Source organism: Engystomops pustulosus, chromosome 2 (assembly GCF_040894005.1).
Source record: "Engystomops pustulosus chromosome 2, aEngPut4.maternal, whole genome shotgun sequence".
In the NCBI taxonomy this organism is placed as follows: Eukaryota; Metazoa; Chordata; class Amphibia; order Anura; family Leptodactylidae; genus Engystomops; species Engystomops pustulosus.
The window spans coordinates 257,878,373-257,896,246 of NC_092412.1; the positions used below are offsets into that span (position 1 = coordinate 257,878,373).

Consider the following 17,874-nt stretch of genomic DNA (forward strand, 5'->3'; position numbering starts at 1 on the left):
TGAGAGTTTTTTATTTATTTTTTTTTTGTCCACTTTGCCTTTTCTATATACCTTGATCTTCTCCCATGTTTATACATGTAAGGGATATATGACACAATGTATCCCGGGATCTGAGCTGTGAATGCCCCCGGGTGATACATTTATAGCAGATTCTAATGATTTCCTGTCATCAACCTCGTCAAGCAACAAATTCCTCCGTTGATTAGATGACAATTTATAAAAAAACTGTGTATAATGTATGTATCACATGTTACACACCTGTCATCATATCAGGCATGTAAGGGAACCCTTGACAAGTGTGTATCTACTGGGGTTAAAGGGACGGGTGAAGCCGTGTATCGCCTGCAGTCATCTTTACAACTAAGCTTTCATTTGCTTTAATGCATCTAAAATGAAACAATGTTGTAAAAAGATTCTGCCGTTTTATGTATACAGCACCAATAGAACATATGTTGTAGTGTTTATGTATCAGCCAACCCATAGCAACAGAACTGCAAAGACATCCTGCCCGGTCCTACATATTGACATCCCATAAACATTGCACAGTTCTCCGTCATCAGTGCAGGACTTTTTGAGGCTCTGTTCACATTATTACAAATTTCATCAAAAATTCAGGCACTGAAATCAGAGCCCAATGGACCCTTATTTACTCAATGGGGTCTTTTTGGCTCTGGTGGTACCTTCTATTTTGAACAAGCAACACAAAATGATCTATGAACTTACAAATCTTTACTATTCAGATTTTGTATAAACTTGACTACAAAGGTGATATGTCCTTATAGGTGTAGCTTAACAAATTTACAGGTAACATGCACTAGACCCACTGAAATTACAACTTTACTTAAGAAACCACATATTTATGGGTAATTTCAACTGAGCTCTGAACTTACAGCTCCATATATTTACAGGTAACACCTACTGAGCTCTGAACTTACAGCTCCATATATTTACAGGTAACATCTACTGAGCTCTGAACTTACAGCTCCACATATTTATAGGTAACATCTACTGAGCTCTGAACTTACAGCTCCACATATTTATAGGTAACATCTACTGAGCTCTGAACTTACAGCTCCATATATTTACAGGTAACATCTACTGAGCTCTGAACTTACAGCTCCATATATTTACAGGTAACATCTACTGAGCTCTGAACTTACAGCTCCATATATTTATAGGTAACATATACTGAGCTCTGAACTTACAGCTCCATATATTTACAGGTAACATCCACTGAGCTCTGAACTTACAGCTCCATATATTTACAGGTAACATCTACTGAGCTCTAAACTTACAGCTCCATATATTTACAGGTAACATCCACTGAGCTCTGAACTTACAGCTCCTCATATTTACAGGTAACATCCACTGAGCTCTGAACTTACAGCTCCATATATTTACAGGTAACATCCACTGAGCTCTGAACTTACAGCTCCACATATTTACAGGTAACATCCACTGAGCGCTGAACTTAAACCTCCACATACTTACAGGTAACATCCACTGAGATCTGAATTTACAGCTCCACATACTTACAGGTAACATCCACTGAGATCTGAATTTACAGCTCCACATACTTACAGGTAACACCTACTAAGCTCTGAACTTACAGCTCCACATACTTACAGGTAACACCTACTGAGCTCTGAACTTACAGCTCCACATACTTACAGGTAACATCTACTGAGCTCTGAACTTACAGCTCCACATACTTACAGGTAACACCTACTGAGCTCTGAACTCACAGCTCCACATATTTACAGGTAACATCTACTGAGCTCTGAACTTACAGCTCCACATATTTATAGGTAACATCCACTGAGCTCTGAACTTACAGCTCCATATATTTACAGGTAACATCTACTGAGCTCTGAACTTACAGCTCCACATATTTATAGGTAACATCTACTGAGCTCTGAACTTAAACCTCCACATATTTATAGGTAACATCTACTGAGCTCTGAACTTACAGCTCCACATATTTACAGGTAACATCTACTGAGCTCTGAACATAAAGCTCCACATATTTACAGGTAACACACACTGAGCTCTGAACTTACAGCTCCATATATTTACAGGTAACACACACTGAGCTCTGAACTTACAGCTCCATATATTTATAGGTAACATTTACTGAGCTCTGAACTTACAGCTCCATATATTTACAGGTAACACCTACTGAGCTCTGAACTTACAGCTCCACATACTTACAGGTAACATCTACTGAGCTCTGAACTTACAGCTCCACATACTTACAGGTAACATCTACTGAGCTCTGAACTTACAGCTCCACATATTTACAGGTAACATCTACTGAGCTCTGAACTTACAGCTCCACATATTTATAGGTAACATATACTGAGCTCTGAACTTACAGCTCCATATATTTACAGGTAACATCTACTGAGCTCTGAACTTACAGCTCCACATATTTATAGGTAACATCTACTGAGCTCTGAACTTACAGCTCCGCATATTTATAGGTAACATATACTGAGCTCTGAACATACAGCTCCATATATTTACAGGTAACATCTACTGAGCTCTGAACTTACAGCTCCACATACTTACAGGTAACATCTACTGAGCTCTGAACAGAGAGCAAGTCTGCAAATGGTTTAAAAATAAGCAGTAAAATCTCTAAAAGGCAGAAACCTAGAGGGAAGACTATACATAACTATGTACATTTGGTTTGGTCTTTATTGTCAAGGTACTAAATGGTTATCATTCCATGTGTTCCTTTTATATTGAGCATTTGACATTCAGACATTTAAAAAGTTGACCTTTTGGGTCTGATAAGGCCGAGGTGTGAATCTTAGAAGAACCTCTAGGGGCATCACATACACTTCGGGTACTTTAGGGACCCATGTGACAGATGTAAGGATGATTGTAGCCAACTATTTGCAGAGAAAGTAAGAACCGGGTCAAGTGGATTTTTTTTTATTGAATTTTGTGACATTTTAAATAGATTTTTCATTTTTAATCGGCAGTAAAAATATTACGATGGAAGAGCCCGACCTCTTTATCCGTCCCCAAGGAATCGCATTGCATAGTCTGTAATGACCCGCTGTCCCAGATCAATACTCCGTGTACGATACAAACCACCTTGTGTGTCCTCTGGAGGCTGCATCTCCAAATATGGATTTTCATAATATTCTGTAATCCATTGAATACATTTTCGAGCCAGACAGTGGTAAATCCCTTTCCTTCTAGGAATAGCCCGTAGTCAATACAACGCACTTCAAATCAGGACATGTTTTGTGAGTTGCCGTAAAATCCTTTAATCCCAACAAAAATAGCTTCATAATAGGATCATGAAACATTGATTGACCTCCGCCTCCCGATGGAAGTGGCACATGTGTGGGCAGGTGGGTGCCTGGGGTGACATCATAGCAGATAAGCCGCTGAGTGATGAGCGCAGGACTCGTACCCGGCTCTTACAATCAGTCCACTTTGGTAAAGCATTGATCCGGCCATTGGACTTGGCGTCTTGCGGTGTCTTGTGATTGAGTCTTGTAGGGAGTAACGCGCTCTTCAGTTATAGAACACAATTAATCAGCGCATGAGCGCCGGTGATTATCGGCGCCATTGTTGGTGTCTGCCTGGTTTTTTAATGACTTCTTGTTACCACGGCGTATTCTACACTCAAATCAATAGCTACATATGAACAGAAGTGATTAGACGTGATGGAGGACCCTATGTGGCCGGGTAGCAATGGGACGACGCACCACTGGGGGACAAGTGGAAAGGAAAATGGTCGGTTCACTGATAACAACCAATTCATTATATTCCAAATTGCTCTAGTAAAGCGATAGTTAACACAGACCGGTTACTATGATATTACTATAATACACAGACCGGTTACTATGATATTACTATAATACACAGACCGGTTACTATGATATTACTATAATATACAGACCGGTTACTATGATATTACTATAATACACAGACCGGTTACTATGATATTACTATAATACACAGACCGGTTACTATGATATTACTATAATACACAGACCGGTTACTATGATATTACTATAATACACCCATATAAGAATGAGAATTTCTGTCGTGAATAAACATAATTCCAGAAAATACAAGACTTTATGTCTTCTTCTTCTGTCTTTGCTTTGATGCATTAGGCTGCGGAGCTCATTTTATCTTCTGGGTATAACTTTTTACACAATTTTTTGTCTATTGAAGGGCAGAATGATGGTTACATTAGTCTGGCACTGGCCGGATTGGGATGTAGCCGCATTTAAGAGGATTTCTGGGAAGTCGGATAAACCACTTGAGGACCGAGGCAGGGGTGGCACAAAAACCCAACCAGAATTGTAGTTACCCTGTGTTGGCTTTCCTCTGCTCTTCGGCAACTGTGCCCAGTGGTCAACACATTCATTTTGGCCAATTCAGGGTCTTCTCGGACCTGAGGACATCACAAGTTACATCCTGTGGTCTGAGAAGACCACAGATGGTCTGAAGTGAGTCTGGTGAGCACCCAACACTTTCCACTGGATGCAGACAGCGAAAACTGGAAGCACCTGTGAGAGCCCGGCAGGGTAAGTATGTTATACGTTAGATTTTTTTTTTGCCCCAGCCCCCAAGAGGTTTTCCAGATTTTCGGAAAACCTCATTAAGTGACTCCTTAAGAGAGGGCCAGGGCAGAGTGACATAAAAAGCCCCAAATTGTGTTTACCGTGCTCTGGCTCCCAGTTTGTTGTGTTGCACCAGTACTTATCTTGGGCACTCACGCCCAATGGGAGTTGCTGGGGTCACATGACAAACTTTGGCCAATTCAGGGTTTCTTTAGATCTGAGGCCATCACAAGTGACAGAATGAGGAGACCACAGATTGGTTCAAGTGAGTGGTGACCTTGTGGCTTACGTGGCTCTTTCCGGCCAGACACAGATGGCAAAAATAGAAAGTATGCTCGAGGTAAGTATGTTCACTTAGTTTTTGTAGGGTTTTGTAGATGTCCTGGAAAACCCCATTTAAGTGACTTCTCTGGAGATCCACATGAAGGTAGGTTAAATGGGCGGTTCTCTATAAAAACTAGATTTTGAGAGGGCGATGGGGATGATGTTTCCTATGCAACATCTGAATACCCAGGGCCCTCCAGGAGAGGAGAGGCTCATGGGAGTAGCTCTAAGATAAGTCTTGAATTAAGTTTTCATTTTAAATCCTTCATATATAAGTGTTCATTACGAGACTGTATCTTGTTATCCTGGTTCCAGATATACAGAGGTGAAAGTTGACCAACGGTGGAGAAAAAGATTACAAAAAGTTTCCAAAAGTTTTTGTTTGGAGAAATATCTAGTATAATTTTTTTATTGGAATTTCCTAATTTTGAGGAGCACACAACAGCATACACTTGTGATACTTGATGTATGTTGGGTCAGTGATCTCTCTATCCCCTACTCACCACCCCTACCCCCCAAAAGAGGAAGAAAATTCTATGACTGGTTAATGCCTTTTAACAAAAAAAAAATACTAAAACAACTAAAACATCTACAGAACAGTGAATTTTTCCTGCCTCGGGATGGATATAAATCCATTGCTGCAACAAAAAAAAAATTAAAAAAATTGGTGTTAAATAATAAGTTAAATTACTACTAATAATAATGATAATAATTGTAAAATTAATAATTCAAATAATCATAAATAAAGACAAGTAAAGACTTAAAAAATAACAAAAAAGTATTAGTAAAATCCTAAAAGCTAAAACAAATTATAGCGATGATCATATCACAGATTTTATTTTCTATGGTTGGATTAAGAGTGAAGAGCAGCCACACCGCGCTCCTAATATTAATCCTCTTTGCCTTCATTTGGGGTTTTTTTTTTTTGAACAATTTTCATTGAAAACATTGAAGATCTTTTATGCATTTTCTCTTCTCAAGAATCACACTTAGGAAAACTAAGCAGTTCTCATCAGGAATGGAAAAACACTCGAGCGCGTGGAGCGTAGAAAGAACAGTCCGCCGCATTCTAATTCTCCGAGATGAATATATTTTATACCAACTTTCCAGAAGAACCATTAACACAGAGACACAAAGATCAAATACGTGAGAGAAACTAAACCGTGTTTACAAAAAGAGGGAAATGTAGACAGAAAATTCAAAAATAAACCCAACGTCAGGAGCTTCTGTTTGAAGACCTGGAGCTCATAGTGTGCCGGGATCTGCTGTCTTATACTACATGGGGGTTATTTATCATTGGTTTTCCTGGGCTTTTTTTGGCATAAAAAAGTCTCAAAGTAAGCGAATTGAGGTTTTTTTGAGACTTTTCACTGCTAAAAAGTCTCACAGGACTATTTCTGCCTCTTCATTAATCTGGTGTAAACATTGAACTACTGAGAGTGCATCACCGAGCAGAGAAGGGTCATAAAAAAAAGTCCCAAAAAAAGTCTCGTAGTTACTCCAGTCCCTGCTGGTGGATGTGCTGGGACTTTTTATGGATTTTGAGACTTTTTTTGGGACTTTTTGAAAAATATATCCCAGACAGAAAATAGACCATAAGAACATTTATGAAAGGACCAAAGCCACTTTAATGAATGTGATGGACAGCAGAGCTCCAAAATTAGGGCACCATGGTGGCTCGATGGTTAGAGCTACAGCCTTGCAGCACTGGGGTCCTGTGTTCAAGTTCAATCCAGGTCCACGCATCTACAAAGATGGGGGGGGGGTGCTGTGGTGGTGGTCTGGGGACTAATGACTTATTGGTCGGCATTTTGGGCTGCTTTGGGCGAAGATATTGGGGGTCATTTACTAAGGGCCCGATTCGCGTTTTCCCGACGTGTTACCCGAATATTTCCGATTTGCGCCGATTGTACCTGAATTGCCCCGGGATTTTGGCGCACGCGATCGGATTGTGGCGCATCGGCGCCGGCATGCGCGCGAAGGAAATCGGATTGTGTCGCTCAGGACGCGCTTACCTTCACTCAGCCCGGCTCGGTGAATTCCGGCGCGTTCAGATGCTTTTCAGCGCAGCAGCGCCACCTGGTGGACGGCGGAGGAACTACCTTATTAAATCCCGGCCGGACCCGAATCCACCGCAGAGAACGCGCCGCTGGATCGTGAATGGACCGGGTAAGTAAATCTGCCCCATTGTCTGTACATTTGTTCTAATCCCCTACCTTGATGCCCCACTGGGGGATATATTTGTACTATGATCTGACCACCACCTATTTTGTGTTGTTTCTGTGGTTTTTAAAGATGTTTTTAAATTTTGATTGCCATATTGTGCAAATAAAGTATTGAATAAATTTATTAATATGTAATGGTATGCTTTGGTCCTATATATACTATTTTTGGTATTTATCCTTTGGTTAGTATAGGGATTATATTTATTGTAGTGGGCATCTTTATTGGTACTTATAACATCTGCAAATAGTTTGTATGTTCTCTTTGTGCATGGGTTTCCGCCGGGTCCTCCGGTTTCCTCCCACACTCCAGAACATACTGGTAAGTAGATTAGATTCTGAACCCCATAGGGGACAGGGATCGATTTGGCAAGCTCTGTGCATCGCTGCGTGATCTGTGTGCGTTATATAAATCAAGGAATTATTATTATAATTACACATAGAACTGTCCCATGGAGCCTAATAATAAGTGACCACCCAATGACTCAGAATCAAAAACAATCATAGTTTATAGGGAGAAAAAGGATAATATATATATTTTTAAATAAAAATAGAGTAGAGCTATGGCAGTGAATGGAGAAGGAATATTCCCAAACCTTTGGATCAAAAATAGAAGCAAAACAATGCACCAAGCAAATGGAACACAAGAAGTGAGAAACAAAGTATCGCCTAACTTGTGACCGTAGATTATAATGGGGTGATAAGAGGTGGGAGATTGTGCAACTTTTTGATACAGAAGAACAATTGATAAATGACACAACAAAGAAAAGGGATTTATTTTTTTAAGAAGAAGATATTAAAGCAACTCTTCATGAGAATTCAAATAAAATGTTAAATCATAGGGAGATAAAATAAAATAAGTGGATTCAAATTGCAAATGTTTTTGGATTATAAATTTCAAATTAAAAAAAATCCTCATTTTTTTATTTAAAGGAGATTCATAGGTTTCCGATCTTTTTGGATTTAAAAGAAAAAATTGCCTGAAATTTTTTCAAAAAAAAATCTAAAAATATAGGATTATATAATAGTAGGATGGAGAGCAGGGGCATTTTCTAACTTTTTAGATTGTCAAAACTTATAACTGGGAAGGGAAATTTTTCTTAATTTTTCAATTAAAGACAACGGTAGGTAAATGAGCAGGAAACATCCTATATAGATAGAGTAAAAACATTCCCGGGCTTTTTTGGATTAATCTGGGGGTCGAGAGGAAGAACAAAATTATTTATGTCTTTGATCAGAAAGTAGAGTAGTAGGGGAGTAAAATTTCCAGAACTTTTTGGATTTGAATCAGGAGGAGAAACAATCCTTTTTGTATTTAAAGGGAGGGAAATGTTTTATTTAAAGGGATAAACTAATCATTGCCTTCAATTTCTGAAGCATCATTTCATACATTAGGGAAAGGAGGATTACACAGGTGGTCCCCTACTAAAGGACACTCAGCTTACAGACGACCCCTAGTTACAAACGGACCCCTCTGCCCCCTGTGACCTCTGGTGACCTCTCTGGATGTTACTATAGTCCCAGACTGCAATGATCAGCTGTAAGGTGTCTGTAATGAAGCTTTATTGATAATCCTTGGTCCCATTACTGCAAAAAATTGTGAAACTCCAATTGTTACTGGGGCAAAAAAATTTTTGTCTGGATCTACAATGATAAAATATACAGTTTCGACTTACATACAAATTCAACTTAAGAACAAACCTGGGGACCCTATCTTGTACGTAACCCGGGGGCTGCCTGTATGTTAATTTGTGGCTAAAATGGAGAAACATTCTTCAAACACAATCCGGGAGGAGAGAAGAGGCGGCCATGTTTTTTTTTAGCCTGTGATCACATTATCAGTCTATTTTTGCCAAAAGTTTTGTTTCTTTCCTTATTTAGGAGGGCAATAGGTGAGTGGTGGGAGAAGTAGGAAGGCAGTAAAGACATGAAGGCTTTCCGATCAGTTACATTGTGACGACTGAGTCAGTGCTATTAATCACCTGCCATGGATACAAGTATTCATAGAGTAATCGTATAAAAGGTCTCATCCTCCAGGGGGAAATTAATGTACAACATGAATGATTAACGTTTCCATAAAGATTCTATTTAAATCAACATCTCGTAGACACTTCAAGGGTCGACACCGCATGTGCTAATAGCCAGGGAAACACATGTAATTGTGCCTTACACCGACAATCTGACCTGATGGGGCAAAGCTGGGGGAGGGCACAGGGGACCCCATAAAGTCACACATACTAGGCAGGATATTTAGGTACAAGACTAGGCTACGGAGTGTTCCTGCCCCAGGGGATAGACCGCTCAACCGTCCTATAATGTCGAAATAAATGCTAAGGGACACTAATGTTTGGAAACCACCACCTCAATGCTAAACATCGTGGGTTTGTGTTCCTGAAACCAAATTTCAGACACAATTTCAGGTCCAGGCTTAACCCAGCCAGTAACACCTCTCAAAAGGCACTGGTATTTACCTTAGGCTACACTCAGATGGCCATTGCCCGGCGTACGGTAACACGGTGGGCACACAGCGGCACACAGGGAGAGGAATTCCTATATATAGGAATATACAGCCCACTGCGCCGTATGCTGGAGAAAGATAGGACATGTCCTATATTTCTACGGGGCACGGAGCGGTACGGTGCCATATATATGGCGGCTGTATATACCTCCCCCATACGTTAGTGTATGTAGACTTAGGATGTAGACTTAGGATCTCTGCTCCATGATGACATCACTGGAAACGTAGATCCTTAGGACAATGGTGGTGCGTCTGAATGGGTCCGCTCATCCCTATCCACCACTAACCTATCCATCGGGTAACATAAGTCGTCAATATCAGACTGCTAGAGGTCTGCAACTTATCAACTGCTTAATGATAAGGGAAAGAGAGTGGAAGAGCGTTGCTGCCTCTTAATTGCTTACTTAACACAGCACCATATATCATTCAGTGGCCGTGCTTGGTATTGCAGCTAATTCTGTACTAAAATCTAGAAATGTGACCAATAAGCATGAAATCACCCGTACAAGTGACACAGGACTTCAAACACATAATGGCTGGGTGTTCCCCCATTAATCTGGTATCCAATGAGAGGTTATTAACACTTTAGTCCTGAAAACTCATTAAAAGAGGGAATGACCTTCTCCTATCTCCAAAATCACTTCTTTGCATCCTTTGATGGATTCCATCTCCCTGATTCTGGCCCAGCTGAAATTTTTTTCTCCAAGCAATTGGTGCCATTAGATTTGGATCTTTACTGTAAGCTTGGTGCTTCTGTTTATCTTCTCCACCCCTGGACTACCCACCTGACAGTAGATAAACTAATTAGCATATAGGAAGCTAAAACTTTTGGTAATGGTTGCTCAGGAATGGTTGGTACAAGTGAAAAACTTCCAACTGTGCCGGAATCAGTAAGTGCTGCCTCTTGAGATTTCTCCATAAACCCAGTACTTTGCCCGTTCTCGGAGCCGACTTGTTTCCACTTGTTCACTTATCCTAAAAGCAAAGTTTACAGTTTGAGACAAACTATAAAAATATGTTACTTAATTGTACAAAACACGTCTCGTAAAATGTAAGTGGAGGGAGGAGGAGGCTGGTAATGAATGGCGCCTGCAGGTGGCTTCCCAGGAGCATTAAAGATTCATCGCAGGCAAAAATCTAAATTAATTACATTTTGCTGCAGACGACTTCCAAAGATTAGAAAGTCTTAAGTTTCTAAGATGTTAAAAGGCCAAATGATTCACTTATTAACACGCTGACACCCAGCACGTTGCGGCCGTGCGAGGAGTTTTTATTTTTTTTCGGCTTGTGTGTTTTTGTACTCCTCGTTACTGTGGTAATAATAAGGGAGCGCACGGAATGTTTGTATGAGAGGAACCAACAGGATTAAACGAGGTCAGATATTCCGGAATAAATTATCACATTCTATCAACAACTTCCATCACGTAAGAGCAAAACGCACCGCGAATGTCAATGAGGGTCGGACCAACAATTTGCTTCTTTTTGTGTTCTTTTTTTCACGGCTTGTTATTCAGGAACAAGATTTAGTTTGTCTTCAGACGGACAGTAATAATCAGTCATTTTTCTATGAAGAGTCCACCTTGAAATGTTCTACCTAGAACAATAACAGATCAACACCTCAAGAAATGTACGTCCTTCTGACCTCTACTACAACAATCTACATCTTTTGTTAGACTTTTTGTTAGACTTCCATTGTATCCTGAGAATTTGTGGTTGCCAGGGCATGAGGGAAGAGGTAGTTTTGCAAAAGTTGAAGGGATATGAATAAATGAGAGAGCTAAGTGAAACGCCCAAGATTCATTTTAGCCAAAATTGGCCAATGACAGTCAGAATTGTTTTGGGTAGAAAGCAGTTTATGATACCATTGCATTGTGTCCCCTCTCCTCCTCCTTACATTGTAGCTCCTCTCCTCCTTCCCTTCACATTGTGGTCCCTCCTTCTCCTCCTCACATTGTGGTCCCTCTCCTCCTTATTGCATTGTGTCCCCTCTCCTCCTCCTTATATTGTGGCTCCTCTCCTCCTTCCCTTCACATTGTGGCCCCTCTCCTTCTCCTACTCACATTGTGGCCCCTCTCCTTCTCCTCCTCACATTGTGGCCCCTCTCCTTCTCCTCCTCACATTGTGGCTTCCCTTCTCCTCTCATTGTGGCCCCTCTCCTCCTCATCTCATTGTGGCCCCTCTCCTCCTTATCACATTGTGGTAACTCTCCTCCTTATCACATTGTGGCCCCTCTCCTCCTTATCACGCTGTTGCCCCTCTCCTCCCCCTTGCATCGGGACCCCTCTTTTTCCTTCTCACATTGTGGCCCCGATCCTCCTCCTCACATTGCGGCTTCTTTCCTTCCCCACTCACATTGTGGCCCCTCTCTTCCTCTTCCTGCTCACATTGTGGCTTCTCTCCTCCTCCCTCTTAAATTGCGGCCCTTCTCCTCCTTCTTAAATTGTGGCCCCTCTTCTCCTCTTACTGCTCACATTGTGGCTCCTTTCCTCCCGCCCCCCTTACATTGTGGCCCCTCTCTTCCCCCTAACATTGTGGCCCCTCTCCTCCTTCCCCTCATATTGTGGCCCCTCTTCTCCGTAATTCACATTCTGGTCCCTGTCCTCCTCCCCCTCACATAGTGTGGCCCCTGTCCTCTTCTACCCAAATTTTAACTGTTCACATAAAAATACAAACCTGGGTCATAAAAAAGTTCTAGGAAATGACCCAGATGTCAGAGATTTGGATCATTAATAACTTAGGAAGGTATGAACAGTTGCTAAATACAACAGAACCACAGCAGAAGCTACACAGGGACAGAATTGGACACAGAATTGGAGAAGAAAGAGTCACCAGGTAGTCTGAATACATTAAAGTAACAGCTCCTTACTTATAAAGCAGGTGTGAGGTTCGGTTACGTTGGACACTTGTATAGTAGCAGAGATAGATGAGTGCCAGTCCTATAGACAATCAATGGAGCATCAGGATCCATGACTGACCTGCCGCTCCATCAATTAGGAGGAATTGTTATCTATCCCCTGATTGCGAATTAGACCATTAAACCCTATTATGTGGATAGGGAATAACAAAAATCAGGATTGTCCCTCTTAGAGTTGTTCTCCACAATTTATCCAACACACCAACAAGGTCAATCGTGATGTTGTGATGTCCTTTAGCATCCGTTATAGATGGTCCAAGACCCTAGAATTTTCTGCTTTAATTTCCCCAGGAAACAGTTAATGAAGGAGCAGTAAACACCTTCTCTAATATGTTCTGGAGAAAATAAACCTTTATCAAACATTTAATCCGAAACCTGGCTTTGAACCAAGAAGCCATACAATTCCATAATTAATTTTTTTATACCTCCTTTTGCTAATCACTGATAAAAAGCTTAATTCTATTAACAACCCGACTTGACAAATTGCACGGCTCAACGGAAGCATTTAGTAATTAATTACGCATTTTTATGGCATTAGATAGGATAAATGCGGAGCCGGACAGTGTTGGGAAGAGCCTACACATGGATTATGGGAGCATCCGGAACAATGACAACTGATAAGAAGAGCCTACAAAGATGGCCGGGCGCACAGGACTGCGCAGGTGGAGGCTGGTTTGTACAGGAGATATCTCACACCGGGGGCAGGGAAATACACAACTTGTAATTAGAGGCTTAGAAGATTTGCTAATGACATTGGCTACATAAACAGAGCCCTTCAAAACTGGAATTTTTTTTTTTTTAAATTGATTCTATGAGAAATGTATTTTACTGTCGGGCTGGAAGACACTGGTACCAATACTTACCTCTTCCCTTTGGCTTCCATCACTTTCCATTAAGTTTCCAGCTGGTTTAAGGCAACTCACCCCCGCCCCTCGCCATAGGAACATATGGCGCACGGCGCCGTACTACGGAGAAAGATAGGACATGTCCTATATTTTTCCGGGATACGGAGCGGTACGGTGCCGCATGTGTGCGGCACCGTACCGCTCCCGTTGGGTGCTGTGCGCCCAACGCCGTCTATGGGGGACGTATATTGCCCATATCTACGTCAGCCATATATACGTCCCCCATATGGTAGTGTGAATGTAGCTTTACTATTACAAAAGTACTTTGCTTATCCTGACCTTGACTTGTCCTCTGACCTCCCCTACATCATTGTCGACATCAGCGATCAGTGTCAAGGTTAACCACTTCTTAACTGTTATTTCTCCATGGGTAGTGATCTGCGGTTGTATGCAGTGAACTTCGATTCACATACTAGTTAATTTCTACTTAGGAAGGTGCCTGAGCACAGAGTTCCTACTCCTACAACTATGATGTTTGCCTTAGCCGTTTCTTTCTGGTTTATAATTACTTCCTGTTACCTCTTATTTGTATTTATTCTGCATGAAGTCCTAACCACTGCATGTCAAGTCACTACAAACGTATGTCGTGCCTATTCTGACCTGGGCTTTTCCCCGCACCCTCTATTCCTTGAGTGCTACACAGGACTGTATCTCTACTTACTCTTTTGACCCATGTCCTATGACTTCCTGTCTGCAGATAGAGCACTGAGTGTAATCTCTGTAATTGGTCAGGGCCATAATAATGGGCAATATGCTGTATTCATGACCTTTTCAAACATTTAAAATCCTTAAAAGCTTTATATAAAATAATGAAAGAATATAAATCTCATTGTGAAGCCTATAAATGTGACCTCTTTTATGGTGATCATCATCACATCATCATGAACCAAGATAGTTCCAGTGAGTCAAAGAAATAATAAATCAGCCGGAAGGTCAGATATTAGCTTAGTATGAGAGACGTCAGGATTCCCATGAGATGAGCCATATGTTTTCCTGAATGCTCTAATAATAGTCCCTTGTGACTAAATCTTAGGATTTTACACTTTGATCTGATGTTGCTTTTACATACAAGAAACAAGGAAATATAAACCTTTCAAATTTGATGTATTTTTTTTACTGAATTAATTTTGATTCTTAAAAAATTTTGATACATTCTGGTATCATAAGTGTAAGAATGCAAAAATTACAATTTTTTTTTATATAAGTTTCTAACATCATAAACTACAACTAAAAAGATTTTTAAAAAGATTTTAGAAAAGTTATATTTTAAAAACGGAAAAGTTATGAGTTTCTAGGTTTTCCATTTTGTCTTTTTGCATATTGTGGCTGTTTTCTACAAAGAAACTATATCTCCTACATCTAAGAAAATAGAGGCTTAAATTGGGATTCCCCTTTCTCCCTCAATCATCTTTAATGGATCCAATACAGATCAGGAACACAAAAAGCGAAAATCTAATTTGTAAAATTGCAAATGAGCATAGCTCCTTGTAAAATGTATTCAATGGGGCAGATTTACTTACCCGGTCCGTTCGCGATCCAGCGGCGCGTTCTCTGCGGTGGATTCGGGTCCGGCCGGGATTCACTAAGGTAGTTCCTCCGCCGTCCACCAGGTGGCGCTGCTGCGCTGAAGTTCCCCGGAGGCGCGCTGGAATGCCCTGAAATTCACCGGCCAATACCTAGTGAAGGTAAGTGTAATTTTCGCAACACATTTCCACGCCCCCCGATTTCCGTCGCGTGCATGCTGGCACCGATGCGCTACAATCAGATCGCGTGCACCAAAAACCCAGGGCAATTCAGGGAAAATCGGCGCAAATCGTAAATATTCGGGTAACACGTCGGGAAAACGTGAATGATGTTTAGTAAATGACCCCCAATATGTCAAAACAAGAAAATGTATGTTCACTTCACCTTGGATTCATTCTGTAAACACTTTAATTTCATTCATCAATTCTTGAAATGTCTTCATCTTACACTAAAACATAGGAAACTACACAGATTTCCTTTAGAAGCTGCCATAGGGATATTGTCACTCTTGTCTCTATACTGTTGCTCTATATTGCTACTATGACAAAGATCTTTGATATTGTGGGAGCCTTTCCTCCACATTAGGTTAACTTTAGTTCAGTCAGGTTTCCTTAAAAAAAAATTCAAAAATTCCCTATTTAAGTTTCTAGTAAAAGATACCCTCCTTGTCCACAGTAGGAGCTGACAATCAATTTTAAGGTGGGTTAAAAGTAAGTTCACATGCAAGGGAATCGCTGTGGATTTTTTGGGGATTTCATATTTTCATTTAAAATAAATATTTTCCCTTCTCTGTAGACAAAATCGACACTTAAAAATTTTAAGCATTGCAGAAAGTAGAATGTCAATTCTGTCCACACATTATCATCCTTGTATATGCATAAAATGAAATATGTGGCAAATCAGCAGAAAATTGGCAACAAAAATGTTACATGTGAATTGTGCTGTAAAGATTTGTGTGTGTGTTAACTAACCCTAAGGTCAGGGACACACAATTAGCCTCTACAAATTCACTTAGCTCCCATGTCTGTATGTACTAAAGCATCTGGAAGGGGAATAAGATAATTTCTCCCACTGCCCAGATTTTAACTTTTCAATATTAAAGCTTCAAAATGCTATAGAAATCCATGCAGATCTGCAGGAAAACGACCCTTTGATTTTGCCCTTGCCACGTGTAGAGGGAGCATTTTCACCTTGTGTAGCCTTAGCGTGTAGGCTGAACATTCAGATGGGCCACCCTTCATCAAACCCTAGAAAATATACCCAAATGGCCTCCATATTGTATTGCCCTCTATGGTCAATCATGGGATTAGCACTTGGGCTCACCACAGGATCGACTGGTTCTCTTGTAGATGCCTGACACTAGTCCCTAAATACACAACCACACAAACACAGTTTCCTAAACACACAAACACTCTGTCTCAACTATGCTACATACATTCAAGACTAGGGTAAAGTCAAGAGATTTTCCCTATAGCCTAGGTACACCTATAAATACCCATTGACAGGGCAGAATGGGACAACTGACAGGCCTCCTTAAAATCAAAGGTTCTTCTATGCCTTTGTGTCCTCTGCTGCTGACATTTTAATGTATTCCTCCTAGAACCTAAGAATTGATCTTACTAAAAAGCATAATTACTATAACAGAACATGTTCCAGGAGCGGAAATGAATTTGTGTTCTGGGGAATTATCTCCTCTTGTGTAGCTGTAGGCTTCCTGATCATGGCAGGACATCCAGTCGAGTAGGAGGCTGATTGGCTACGCTTGCTGATCACCATTTTCTAGGTGTTGCTCGGAGCGAGATGTGCAGAGTCTGTGTCACTGCTTTACTTAAGTGAGAAATTCTTCGAGCCGATGATCCACATTCTTGGCTGGAGTTATACAAACACCATCCACAAAAAAAGCAAATAATGCAATGAAGTAGATGTTTTCATAATTTTCTTATTTAAAGCCTATCTCCATTTGCGGTACAGTCTTCCCCCGAAGCCTCTGTCTGAGTAAACATATTATTTGTTCTGGCACTTCTTACTCTTGACGTGTTTGTTTTCTCATCCTTCCATTGAGTGATTTCTTGTGCAATCTTCTCAGACTTCCTCTCCACAGATCATGCTGTGTCCACTTTTCCTTCAATTCATCAAATTTTCTTGAATTTGGATTTCCAAACACCCCCCTACACTGAGACACTAACTTAATAATGATGGATGGTCCATTTTGCCAAATATTAACTCCCGTTACTTCTCCCTATCTGTCATGATATCACATATGTGGCACCTGGAATCTTGCGCATGCGCATCAGCACTTACCTACATGGTTCAGATCCCAGCGCCGCTCTCAGCTTCGTAGCCTAATGCAGAGATACACAAGATTCCAGCTCCCATAGCAATGATGTCACGTAAATCTGTAGTTTATAACAATGTACATTGGGGCACATTTACTTATCCAGTCCAGAGGAGTTCCCGAAAGTGCATTGTCCGACGACGATGCACTGTGCCGCGATTCAATAAGATTGTGCGCCCGTTATCCTGCATGTGTTGCTTCCCCACTCGGGTCCGCTGGAGTTCACCTTCTTCTTCCCGGTGTATGTAAGTGCATGTCTTGAGACACAATTCTAAAGTTAAATCCTGTGCTCAGTCCCAATCCGTCGGATCGTCCGACGGCAACCAACCCCCCCCCCCCCCCGCTTTCTGTTTCATGAAAGTCGGTGTGATTGTGCCAAAATCCAATCACGTTCACCAAAATCCCCCTGCAAATACCAGTCCAAGCGGCGCAATCCCTAAAAATGTAGGAATATCCAAGGAAAGTGCGGCGGCGGGACCCTTAGTAAATAAGCTCCATTGTCCATCATTCATTGTCCATCAAAGGTACATTTGGCAT

At 41.0% G+C, this 17,874-nt stretch overlaps 1 protein-coding gene across 3 annotated transcripts in view; it reads left to right on the top strand.

The window, feature by feature from the left end:
* The window catches only part of LSAMP (limbic system associated membrane protein), a 520,650-nt gene that overhangs the window by 163,821 nt on the left and 338,955 nt on the right, over positions 1–17,874 (top strand). The window lies entirely within an intron of this gene.